Source organism: Branchiostoma floridae, chromosome 16 (assembly GCF_000003815.2).
Source record: "Branchiostoma floridae strain S238N-H82 chromosome 16, Bfl_VNyyK, whole genome shotgun sequence".
Classification (NCBI taxonomy): Eukaryota; Metazoa; Chordata; class Leptocardii; order Amphioxiformes; family Branchiostomatidae; genus Branchiostoma; species Branchiostoma floridae.
Genome location: NC_049994.1, coordinates 2,235,852 through 2,248,785, shown reverse-complemented (window position 1 = coordinate 2,248,785; position 12,934 = coordinate 2,235,852). Strand labels below are relative to the sequence as shown.

The window sequence follows — 12,934 nt, the reverse complement described above, 5'->3', positions numbered from 1 at the left end:
AGAGGCCTACTATTTGCTAACCGTAAAATATTTCAAAATAAACAAGATGTTATGACAAGGAAAATGTATTCAAAATAAGATTAAATTCGCAATTTTAGATAGTTTGAAGCTTCCCGTTTGAATTGAGATAGTTGTTTTGTTTCGATTTTGCTTCCAAAGGCGATTATTTTCTGTTTCAAGGAAGGCCTTCAATTTGACCATACTCTTGATAAGATGGGCCGCAAGTGCCATGGCAAATTCTCGATTTTTATATTTTTCGTCATCTGAGAGGCAAATAAAACTTTCTGTTTTTGGGATTTTTTAATTTTTAATTTTAAGCAAAGTTACAGTGAAAAATATGCGTAAAAATGGCAATTTTCGCACTTAATTACCAATAATTCAAAATCTAAGGCATTTTTAAAAAATCCCAAAAACAGAAATCTCGGGAAAACCGTTGCGGTCATTTTGAGCCGTCAATGAGTTATGTTGGACTCTTCTTGGTGGAGATCTTAAACGATGTTTACACGCATGTCATGCCGCACGGAGAGCAGGAGGGTGTAATTGATACCGGTGTAAACAACACTTATGATATTCAAGGTCACCAACAAAAACGCCAGTAGCTTCGTTACATATTACAGGTCCCTAACAAAGTGAAAGCATAGATGTACTATCCAGAAAATTGTTTATATTGGTTAAAAACTATATTTTTCGCCTGATTCAAGTAAGTTGGGGGGAAAATGCCAGAAAGCACGGTTTTGCCTGCAATGACCGCAGATGACCTAAATAGAACACGGGTTCGGTTCGAATTACGTCAGATGGAACATCATCGAAGAAGGTTCGAATTCGGCTAGACATGGGAGATTTTGAGCCCGTATTTGACCACCGTGCATATGTAGTAACTCAAGAGTCCTCATGTCATCCACGTTTTTTGTGTATGTCCTGTACCACTTTTTAGGTCTCCGGAAAGAATGCCTGTATCAATAGAAAAATATGAGCACTTTTTATTCATGAATATATGGCCATAACAATGTGGAACTGCACTCAAGTTGCTAAAATAGAAGAATAGTCTTACTTTTAAAAAATACTGTAAGAAAAAAATACATTTAAATTAATTAACTCGTGGAAAGCTGTCTTTCTGTGAATGAGAAAGAACCTAACACAATAATTACTTTTACCGCCCCTGGGAAACAACTAGGGGGCCAAAGCTTACACACCTTATTATGCTTTTACACAGCTACCTACCAACGAAAAATCATCACCCAAGCAAGTCCCGAACAAAAAATATGAAAACCAGAAGTTCTGCTACAGTACTATAACACGCCGCTAGAGCGCCCTGTCGTACCGCAATTCCTACCGTTCCTTTGTCATGTCTAATCCTACCCACATACCAAATATCAAAACAACCCATCCATCCCTCTGACATATAAACAGCAGTGAAAACAATGCCTCCGTTTCACAGAGGGAACAATTAGGCGTCTTTGTAAACGACGATAATAAATACCTTGCAAAAGTGTGCGGCCGCGAAGGGTAACGACAAAGTGCTCGGCTTAGATCCAAACAATCCATATGGTTCGAGTCTTGTCGTGTCACCGATCTTGTGTTCAAAGGAAAGGCACTTTTCTCATTTCACCCAGGTGTAAAAAAATGGGTACCTGGCGTCGGCTGGGAAGGTAAAAGGCGGGAAGAGCGGTTCGACTCCGCTTTGCAATACAGTGCTCCAGACACAGTGGATGGCAACATACGGCCTGTAGGGCCTTGAAAAGGCATTGGGACTGGTCACCTGTACCCTTATCTTTTTTCTTTTACTTGCTAAATACATTGTAATCTATGGTTTAGTTTTATCTGTAACACAGGAATCAACGCTATAACTATAATGCTTACATAATGTAAAACATAGGATCTATTCCTAACAGTCATGGCTAGTCGTTGTGTCCGCAGGTAAGGCATGCAACTTTCCCGACTCCACCGAGGTACCTGGGATCGGTTGGGGAGTTATAATTTGAAATACGATGGAAGGAGAAGGATGGGTCCATGACAGTATGGTCCACCGCCCTCATGACTTCAAAAGACTTTGGGAACTTAACGTTTACTTGTCCATATAAGGACAACTTTTCAGGACTTTTCTTGTCTTTGAGGGCTTTTCTACATGGACAGAGTGCTGAAGAACCCCTACATGACTGTCTGGCGTCTGGTCTTCGTGCAACGTACAATGTATGTAACAACGTTTAACCCTCAATCACCCGAATATTTTTTTCCGATTAAAATGACCGAGTGGTGTCTAAACGGACCACAAAATGTTTTGTTCATAAAATCTTAATTCCAGTTCTTATCGGTGATCATTTTACATACATTGCTTTGTCAATGTAAGAGGAATATTTTGAGGTGTTGCTAATTCCAGCTTATCATCATAATTTATGCAAACGATCAGAAGGACCAGTTTTGCACTATGCCTATTCTGACCAGAGAGGGGAATTTTGAGGCCTTCAGCAACTTTTATGGCGTATAACTCTAAAGCTACGAAACTTGGTAATCTATCAAAATTTATTGTTAGCAAAGATTTTAGGTGAATAAAGTAGGTTTATCATTTTTTGGGGTTGCCATGACAACGGAATAATGACAGGCATATTTTTGCCAAAAACTTGCCAATTTCGAGTTAAACAAGGTTTACTTGGTAAACTACACTTGATTACTTACAACAGTTAAATTCTATGCAATTCAATGTAATTTTCATGATTTAAAATTTCTAATTTATGCTAATTTTATGACGTCATTGGTCAAAATCCAAGATGGCCGCCCTTATAAGCTAAATGACGTCATAATGTCATCATATTTTATGCTGGTGACACAGATGTTTTTGTGATGATTTAGTTTTATATGATTATTAATCTCTTAACCCTATTCAGACCGGGGGGGGGGGGGGGGGGGCTTTTGAGGCCCGCGCTAACTTCGATGTCCTATAACGCCAGGACGGCTTACGCTAGAGCCACCAAATTTGGTGAGTTTTCTTAAAATATTGTCGGCAACAATTTTACGAAGTTTGAAAAATTTTTCATTTTTTCTTAAACCCCTTTTTCATGGGTTTGGGCAAGGTAATCAAATTGGGGGGGTTAAAATTTGGTCTTTTTAGGTCAAGGTAACGTCAAACGTCACATTCTTTTCGGATTTTTTCCCATTTCCCATTTCCCATTTTTGGATAGGGGGCAGTTTGCCTGTGAAATCCGCTTTTAAGGGTTACAATTAAAAACTGGTTTTCGTTTTTTTTAACAATTAACAATTAAAAAGGGGTGGGTTTTTTTCCACAATTAACAATTAAAAGCTGGAATTTGGGGTTTGTGAAAGGGGACTGTAATAACAATATAGGGTTCATGTTGGGCTAGGGGGGTTTTTAATGGCCCCCCCCCCCCCCCCCCCCAGTAACTGTCCAGCTTTGATTTGAAAATGTTTACAGAGTCAGCAGCCACTACATCCGCGGGAAGATCGTTCCATGCATTGATGACCCTAACGCTGAAGAAATTGGACCGAGCTGACTTTTTGGCTAGGGGTTTCACAATCTTGAAGGAGTGTCCTCTCGTACGTCCATCAACATTGAATTTGAAAAGGCGGTTAGGGTCAATGCGGTCAAACCCCTTGACGATCTTAAATAGCTGTATCATGTCGCCTCTCTTACGGCGGTGTTCAAGGGTGGGGAGCCTGAGGCGGCGCAGTCTATCCTCGTAGGTAAGTTCACCAAAACCAGGTATAAGTCGCGTCGCCTTATGTTGTACTCTATCGAGCAGTTGCTGGTCACCTTTGAAGTGAGGACCCCAAATGACGTTGCCATACTCTAGTATAGGGCGAACCATGGTCTTGTACAATATGGGCACAGTTGTCTCATCGAGCCGTTGAAAACTCTTCCTGATTAGTCCCAGGGTTCGGAATGCCTTGCCGGCGGTGGTGGTACAATGCGCATGGAATTTCAGTTTTTGGTCGACAATTACACCCAGATCCCGCTCCTCACTGGTTTCTTCCAAGGTGAGGCCTTGCATCTCGTATTGTTGGCATGGGTTACCATACCCCATATGCATGCGTTTACATTTCGTGATGTTGAAGCTGAGCTGCCAGTCCTTAGACCAATCTGCCAATTTGTCGATGTCTGCTTGTAAGGTGGCAACCTCCTCTGGAGAACTCACTCGACGGAACACCTTGGTGTCGTCTGCAAAGAGGCGACAGGCACTTTCTATAGTGCTTGGCATGTCGTTAATGAAAATAACAAAGAGAATTGGTCCAAGCACAGATCCTTGGGGAATTCCACTTGAAACCATGGCCCATTCTGACAATTCACCATCAACGCAAACACGCTGTCTTCTGTCTGTTAAAAAGGCCTGAATCCAACCATGCAGTTTTCCGCTAATACCGTACTGGCTGAGTTTGTGCATCAGGCGTGCGTGGGGTACTCTGTCAAAGGCCTTCTGAAAATCTAGGTAGATGGCATCCAGGGGTTCACTTGCCTCCACCGCTTGAGTCCAAAGGTCCATTGTGGTGATTAGCTGTGTTATGCACGATCTTCCAGGCACAAAGCCATGCTGCTGGTCACAGAAGAGTTCGTTCACCATCATGTGGTCTGCAAGAGCATCCCTAATAACAGACTCGAACAGTTTCACAATGACAGACGTAAGACTAATAGGGCGGAAGTTCCCAGGTTCGTTCTTCGGTCCCTTCTTGTGTATGGCAGTTATGTGGGCAAGTCTCCATTCCTCTGCCAGCCGGCCTTCATCCAGCGACTTTCGGAAGAGAATAGCAAGCGGTCTGGCTACGGCTTCCGCGACCTCTGCTAGTATCTTGGGATGCAGACCATCTGGACCGGGGGACTTATCCTTCTTGAGCTTTTTCAGTTTTTTCAGAATACCTTCAGGAGTAATTGTGATGTCCTCCAGGTTGGGTCCGTAGTACTTAGCTTCCATTCTGGGCATGTGGCCAGTTTCTTCTCTCGTAAACACACTGCAGAAGAACTGGTTCAAGGTGTCTGCCTTCTCCTTGCTGCTAGTCGTCATGGTACCATCCGCCATCTTCAGGTCTCCGATTACAGATTTGGTCTTGAGACGAGAGTTAACGTATTTCCAAAAAGACTTAGGGTTCCGTTTTACGTCTCGAACAAGGTTAGACTCAAACTCATATCGGAGCCTCCTGGTGAGCTTTCTGAGGTCATTCCGCAGAGCAGCGTATCGGGCGTAATCCACCTCGTCTCCAGATGCAGTATAACGGTCCCAACTACTCCGCTTTTTCTTGCTGAGACTCTTGACTGCCGGGGTGGAGTACAAGTTCTTCTTACATGACTTCTTGCTCGTCAGAGGGATGTGTGAAGTAATACTGGTTTGTAGAATGCTAATGAAACCCCATTCATACAGAATCACCGAGATATCTGGTAGATTGGGGGTTGAAAATCAGCGAGAGGTATCGGTGTACGGTAGCACCGTGGTACCGTGTGGTATGACAATCAGCGACACAGATCGGAGATGATCGCCCTGTAACTTGGCGTAAGCTGATGATATTTAGGTAACCAGGCGCACGATTCGTGACCCTACTGATAGCTGGAGGTCACACAACAGTCAACATAGCGGCTGGTTCGGAGGGTCTAGGACCAGGAAACTCTCTTCCAACTTTCAAGCATATTTAATCCACGTCAACCAGTTCAACAGGTAGGTCTTATAACATTAATCATGAGGCTTTGGTTTTCAATTTGATAATAATCAATGAGGTATGGAATAATTATAGTTTGAAAACCCGAGGCAGGATCCGGACCGGTAGGACCAAGGATAAACTTCATGCCATGGCATGGCTAAATGTTGTGCGGGCAAAATATTGTAAGCCTCAGAGTACAGGTTTGTGGTCACTATGCCGTCATACCTGACTTGTGTCTACTACTTCTACTGCTGTCTAAGTATCACAGCTGGTAAAACTGAGGCTGTGAACAGCGGCACAACCAGATGCTCTGTGACGTTTTGGTAAAAAAAATTATGATGTTCATGGGGGATAAAATTTTTGTAAATAATGCACAATAAATGTTTAAAAAATGTTTGACATAAAGCAACGATTTGCACTTCACAGATTCAAACAAACCTAACGTTACTAGTAGAGTTAGAGTTGACTGGCTTAAGCTACAGTGATTTTGAAGATTTTGCAGGAGAGGCCATAAATTCACCACTCGCACACTTCCCATAATTCGCTACGCCAGGGTTCCGGATATGGATGTTACCACCGTTGCTCAGGGTGCGAAACCAGGGTGGAATCAGCTAAAACCTTCAGTACGAGGGCGACGAAGTATATAAAATAATTCATGAGTTCTCCGGCAAATCTAGTACTTCTATTATTAGGGCTGAGAGCTTTGTTGTCAGAGGTATAAACTAGCCAGCACGCGGCTACACGTCTCCACTGTGGCTGTTACTTGGTTTCGCCCGATGACCTCACGGGTCACGACTTGCGTTTCGTCTGCAGCCTTTGTACTTTGTTGTCAGCAAGTGATTAAACCATGTCCTGTGCACTGTAACTATATTTGCCAGACAACTCATTAGTTTACTAGTATATGCTTTGCCACCCACGTACTGAAGGTTTTATAGCTGGTTCCATCCTGGCTTTGCACCCTGAGCAACAGTGCCGTAACATCCATATCTGAAACCCTGGCGTAGCGAATTATGGTGTGCAAGTGGTGAATTCATTTCAAACACTTATTCCAGTCTGTAACTGTTTTAACTTTTATCAAAAGTTTAGACTTTGCTTGATAAAGTAATGAAAAAAGTAATATTGGACCTGTCTATAGGATGATACGGAGGACAACACAGGGCATCCTTTGATCAATATGGTGTTGTATATGTTGAGTGAACATTATATGTCTAATCATACTTGCATATGCAATATAGGAGGCAAATTCTGCTCTCATTTAAATGTAAATGCTGTTGTCAGTCTATAGACCGTACCACTTACTATGTAGAAAATTACAGGTAACCATCAATGGTTTCTTTATTTTCCCACAACACCTATATATAATCTCTAATAGACCAATACACCAAGAAAAAAGGCGGAAAACTATTCGTATGCTTTGTTGACATGAGGAAGGCATTTGACAGTGTTTGGCGAGATGGGCTATTCTATAAGTTGCATAAATGTGGTATCGGAGGTAATTTCTTTAATATTATAAAATCCATGTACAATGATGTGAATTATGCAGTTAGATTAGATAATGGATTATCAAACTCCTTTCCTTCTGTATGCGGAGTACGGCAGGGATGTAATCTTAGTCCTTTATTATTTAATTTATTCATCAATGATATATCTGAGTGCTTTGACCCCACAAAATGTGACCCTACAGTCCTAACCTCAAAATCTCTAAACTGTTTATCCTGGGCAGACGATCTCGCTCTGATTTCATCGTCAAAACACTGTAGTTATGTAGATGCCATACTTTGTACCTCGTACAATTGTTGTGCAATAAAGTTATGTATATATACCAAGGGGGTCATGAGTTGGTTTTACGAAAGATGCACCACAACATTGGTATTGGTTGATGGCTCTGAAGAAATTATAGCCATGGGTGAGATTCCACCTCTAATCAAAGCAGCTGATATCAAGAATTGAAAGAGCAGCAAAAAATTCAATTCAGTTCTCAGAATTATAGTTTTGTAAGAGAAACCAGCTAGCCAGGCCCTATGCAGATCAAGTCAGATCGCTACTGTCACTGTTTTTATATTCCGTCACATAACGTTACAGGTGGTTTCAAACCTACACTTGTAAAATCACTACTAGGGGTGGGTACCATTACAGAAATTTTAGTCCAGGTTCGGTTCAGGTCCAGAGGATCAGGTCCTCAAGATTTTTTCAGGTCCGTTTTTTTCAGACCAGTCCAAGAAGAAATTGCTATTTTACACAAACCAAACCACAGATCAAACCAGAAAAACTATTAGAGATATGCTCATTGTCTCTAAGTTGATGGCTGTTGTAACATTCATCGTTTTATGGGCGTGCATATGATCTCCAAGCAGATTCACGGTGGTGTAATATAGGGTTAATGACCTGCCCCATAATTCATGGCCTGTTCCTATAACCACCGAATGTAGCGACGTTCATGAGCTGATTATAGGAATAGGCCATGAATTATAGTACCATATACACAGAAGGAAAGCGGGTCATTAAGTTTATTATCATATAGACATTGTCCGATACCTAGCCGTGACGACTCCAGAGGACGCATTCGCTTGTTACATAATATGGTCTAGTAGCCCATAGACGAGAGCCAGATTTTGTTCGTCCGGCGGCCATTTATCTTTTTGGTTGGGCCGGACTGCTACTCTCCCTGCCTTCCAAACCTTCTTACTTGTGTGGCTAAAAATGGCAATAGAATCCCACCACCATGTATCTCTTTGTACAAACACATCTTCAAACTGCCGCCATTTTGTGCATCCGCAGTATTTGGTGGCTCTTGTTCTAAGAGTTTTAAAATCTTCTACTCACACAAATCATGAACAATACTGAGAACGAGACCTACGTCTGTATTTTTTGGACCAATGGGAACCCTGGAAAAAGCGGGTAGTATATGGGATATTAATGACCTGGGTTATGGAGAGTCTCCTGATTGGTCCACGCCTCCTGGCTTTATGATAATATACATGTAGTATGAAACCCACTGTAAGGGCCAATGGTCTCAATTTGGCAAGCTAACCTTTTTGGCCGGCTTTGATAGTATAATCATATAGCCAGGCGCCGTGGACCAATCAGAAGGCTCCCTTTCCCCCATAAACCAGGTGGTTATGAGACCATACCCACCTGCTTTTTCCAAGGTTCCCATTGGTCCAAAAATACTGGCATAGGTCTCGTTCACAGAGTGCTGTAGCTAGAGTACATGATTTGTCAGTAGAAGATTTTACAACCCTTGGAACAGAGCCACAATGAGTGAACAAAATGGCGGCAGTTCGGACGCGTTTATAGTACATAGAGATAGATCCCAAACTGTAAACGCAAGGTGCAGGGAGTGTTGGTGAGATTTTATCGCCAAGCTACATAGGTAAGACGTTTCGAAAGGTAGGGAGAGCAAGAATCCACTCTGGCCAGCAAGAAAAAGGGCCGGACGAACACACTGGATCTCGTCTATGGGCTAACGTTACAATGTATGTAATGTAATGCGCTCTTCGGAGTCTTCATGTCTAGATATATGACAATTTCTATATGATAATAAAGTTAATGACCCGCTTTCCTACTCCGACTCGGTCGCTTCATTCGGTGGTTATAGGAACCGCCATGAATTATGGCACAGTATACACCTCAGGGCAGGTCATTTATCGTACATTACGCCGCCGTATGATATGGACCGAATCTCCAACTTGAAGATGGACATTAGGTGCATACTCCTGTGGGAATGTTTACCAGTACAGGTACTGGTTACAGTACCCAGAAAATCATGTTGGTAGAGTCACGTAGACTGGTCCAAAATACTGGATATCAATATGCATCTATATACCAATTAGTCTACCTGCTCATGAATAGACTTACACTTAACTTAAGTACAAACTTTTTTCTTATTCTGTTACCAAAAGCTTGTTATTCCTACCACAAAGATAAAACTTAGCACTGCAAAAAGATCGAAACGTTTGAATATAAGCATTGAAATCAGGACCATCTTTGTTTTGAGATTCTCCATACATACAGACATCCATTAAGCACATGTTCTCAGCATATGATACATGAAGACTAGATAACATTTTGTTAACTGTTTATTCCTGTCCCTGCCCTCAATGAAAGCCACAGTTTCCCTTGTGAACTTGTTCAGGTAAACATCTGGACCTGTACCTATAAACCTCTGTGACTGATTACTAAGTAATGTACTTGTACCGGTGCCTGAGCCAATCCCAACTTACTGGTCACTAATGTAATTCTATAACATGCAGGAACAAGCTTCTTAAACTCAATTTTACAGTAAAAATCAGGAATGCTAGATTTAGTGTAGATATCTGATAAGGTCAGGTCTATTCGATTGTATGGTGGGTAAATATCTGATCTGCCTGCATCAATGTAACCCCCCCCCCCAAAGAAAAATTAAAAAGCTGCTGCAAAAATAAGCAAATTGCTACAAATTGCAAGAGGATCGAATGACAAAGACAGTACCAAAGTCAAAGTAGTTGCAAATGAACAAACATGAAGAATCTATTGTTCAGTGTACTGTATACCATTCTTTAGTTTTAGATATCCATAGAATACCAAGTCTTCATGACCATGTTGATTTCATAGTGAAGTCAAGTTTTTTGTACCAAGCCATAAATTTGACAATAACTATCAATATGATTACTTTATCAAGCAGAAGTAGATCAAAATACACTGACTATAATCCTTTTTAATAACTTGCTAGTCATACGCATTATTATGCACCTTTGCGCCCATTCAATGAAATACGAGTGTGTATATGTATCATGTGCGTTTATCTATATACAGTGTGCATGTTTTTGTGTAAATAAGGCCTAGGAAAAAAAATGTTGTGTTTCCTGTTTCCCTACCTACCCTAAAAAAACCTGCCGACCCTAGACTTTTTTTTGGGGTGGGCAGTGGAGTCACATAGCTTCCACTTAGAATTTTTAATCAGCCTGCTTCCTATTGAAGTAAAACACTGCTTGTCCTGTCTAATGAAGGATGAATGTATCTATCACGCACAAAATTAAAGTTTGACATTAAAAGACAAGTGTCCGCATGCATTTCAGCTTACTTTGTTCAACTGTATTGAAATATGTATCACTAGAGTTTTGGCCAGCCTAAAAAAAGAATACAAGAAAAAAAAAGATAATCCCTACCTACCGACCCTAATTTTTTCAGGGCTGAAACAGGAACACAACATTTTTTTTCCTAGGCCTAAGAGTGTGTGTGCACACGCACATGCTTGTGCGTGTTTGTGTGAATATGTGTGTCATTGTGTGTGGCTATGTGAGTGTGTGCATGTGTATGTGTGTGTGTGTCTGAGAGTGTATCTGTGTCTGTACGTGTATGTGTGTGAGTGAGTTAGTGTATCTGTGTGTGCGCGCATGTGCGTGTATGTGTGTGTGCGTCTGTGAGTGTGTGGCTGGCTGGGTGAGTGTGTATGTATGTGTGCATGTGTGTGTGTTTGCATGTGTGTGTGTCAGTGTGTTTGTGTGTATGTGTGTGTGTGTCTGCATGTGTGTGTGTTTGCATATATGTGTGAACGTGTTTGTGTGTGTGTCTGTGAGTGTGTTTGTGCGTGCATGTGCATGTCTGCATGCCTGTGTGTGAACAGGGGTGTGTGTGTGTCAGTGTGTTTGTGCGTGTGTTTGTGAGTGTGTGTGTTTGTGCATACGTGTGTGTGTGTGTGTGTATGTGTGCCTGTGTGTGTTTGTGTGTGTTTGTGGGTGTGTTTGTGACTGTGTATTTGTGCATGTGTGTGTTCATGTGTGTGTGCACAGGTGTGTGTGTGTTTGTGAGTGTGTTTGTGCGTGCATGTGCACATGTGTGTGCGAATGCGTGTTTGTGTCAGTGTGTTTGTGTGTGTGTTTGTGAGTGTGTGTGTGTGTGTGTGTTCGTGCGTGTTTGTGTGAGTATGTGTGTTTGTGCGTGCTTGTGTTCATGTGTGTGCAAATGTGTATTTGTGTGTTTGTGCGTGTGTGTGTTCGATGAATCACAGGACAATGTCAAAAGCTTAAGTTACGACTGCCTACAGTACAGACGAAAATTGATACATCTCAGTAATGTATTTACACTGGCAGGTCTTTATTGTTGTCATAGATCACAGATACTAATTATAATCTGATACATTTTATGTCTACCATAAGCTCCAAGAATAATGCAATACAGTCTCTCAGCTCTGTTACACCACATTCATGTCCATGACAACTGAATCATGTCCATCACAACTGATATATATTTTTGTGTTGCACATGCTATAGGTGCTGATGATACTCAACCCAGTCAGGCCACCAGTGTCTTATCTGTACACATGGGATGACAGCAGACGAGAAGCTGATTATGCAGTAATGGATTAACCTGTTTCTGCATGGAGGAGTCATCCATGAACAACAGCCAAGTCCTACTTTAGAAAAAAATGTGGAGGTGCAGTCTGTACTGTAGATAAGCAACTGGTATAAGTGTATATAGATTAAACAATATGCAGTGTGCTGTGTCTGTAATTGTTAGAATGCCATTATTAATAAATTAGATTCAGATGCTCTTTGGATTGCAGATACAAAATACCTCACGTATCACCATTAATGCAATGTTGTGAGAAACTATTTTGCATATCAATTACAGTAACTTGCATTATATACCATAAATATATATGCTGTCAGTAATCGTACTTGTCCATTTAAGCATGACTGATTGAAAAGGGAGCAGTAACATTCTGATGTTCTGTTCCTTTGAACAGCCTTAGAATGCAAGGCAACTATAGGGAAGGATAGAATCATTATACTATTTATGGATCTGTGTGTTTCAGATACTCTGTCAAAAATAGGTATATGAGCAGTTTCTGATGAATTGATTTTGAAACCCAGCGTAACATGTTTATAGTGCAGTGCTTTTCACCATGTACACACATGTATGAGGTCACTGTCAATGTACATTTGTAAGATGTTTGTGATGAGGCCTAGTGTGTCAGTCTTGCTATGCAATATTGCCACTCACATGATGATAGTGGTAACAAGAACAGGGAATTGATGGTTAAGAAGCTTTTATTTTGCTTTTGTTTTGTGTGAAGATAATCTGAATAATCTGGATTGATCTATTTTTCCATATCAGTTTCTTACATAACTGCAATTCATGAATTTTCCTTATTTGCAAATGTATACAAAACATAAAGTATTTGCAAGGATGTGCAAGGATTATATCCATTTGTATGAAAAGTGTTGCCTTTTCTTTACAAGTATTGGATCCCTTTTGTCAAGCTTTACTTTACAATCAAGTCATCATTTAATAAACAGTGGTCTTGATAAACACA

The 12,934-nt window shown here is 41.1% G+C and overlaps 1 long non-coding RNA gene across 1 annotated transcript; it reads left to right on the top strand.

Annotated features, from left to right (window-relative positions):
* Window positions 1-5,497: 5,497 nt before the first annotated feature.
* LOC118403678 lies at window positions 5,498-12,934 on the top strand. The gene is made up of 2 exons (XR_004829672.1): window positions 5,498-5,654; window positions 11,889-12,934. It is a non-coding gene; the product is annotated as an uncharacterized LOC118403678 (long non-coding RNA).